Here is a 226-nt window from a genome sequence, read left to right as displayed (position 1 = left end):
TTCCTTAAGGGAATCCCGTGAGTTTCTTCACGTGCGGACAGTAAAGAAGATTCCTAGAAATCTGTTAGCTTAATTTATCAGTGCATAAATCAAGATCACTACTCAAGTCTGCACATATACTACACGCGTTTACATGTCTCCGCATTTGACTCGGTGTTTCATGTTAAAAAAATAATAATGCATCCACAGAGGAAGAGGTGATTTTTTCCTCCGCCTTCTGTACTAT

The 226-nt window shown here is 38.9% G+C and overlaps 1 protein-coding gene across 1 annotated transcript in view; it reads right to left on the bottom strand.

Annotated features, from left to right (window-relative positions):
* Positions 1–226, bottom strand: part of LOC119592584 (monocarboxylate transporter 12-B-like) — a 6,475-nt gene that overhangs the window by 5,389 nt on the left and 860 nt on the right. The window lies entirely within an intron of this gene.

The sequence above is a fragment of the Penaeus monodon genome, chromosome 30, assembly GCF_015228065.2.
Source record: "Penaeus monodon isolate SGIC_2016 chromosome 30, NSTDA_Pmon_1, whole genome shotgun sequence".
Taxonomy (NCBI): Eukaryota; Metazoa; Arthropoda; class Malacostraca; order Decapoda; family Penaeidae; genus Penaeus; species Penaeus monodon.
The sequence above is the reverse complement of the archived record's forward strand: the minus strand, read 5'-3'. Positions and strand labels throughout refer to the sequence as shown.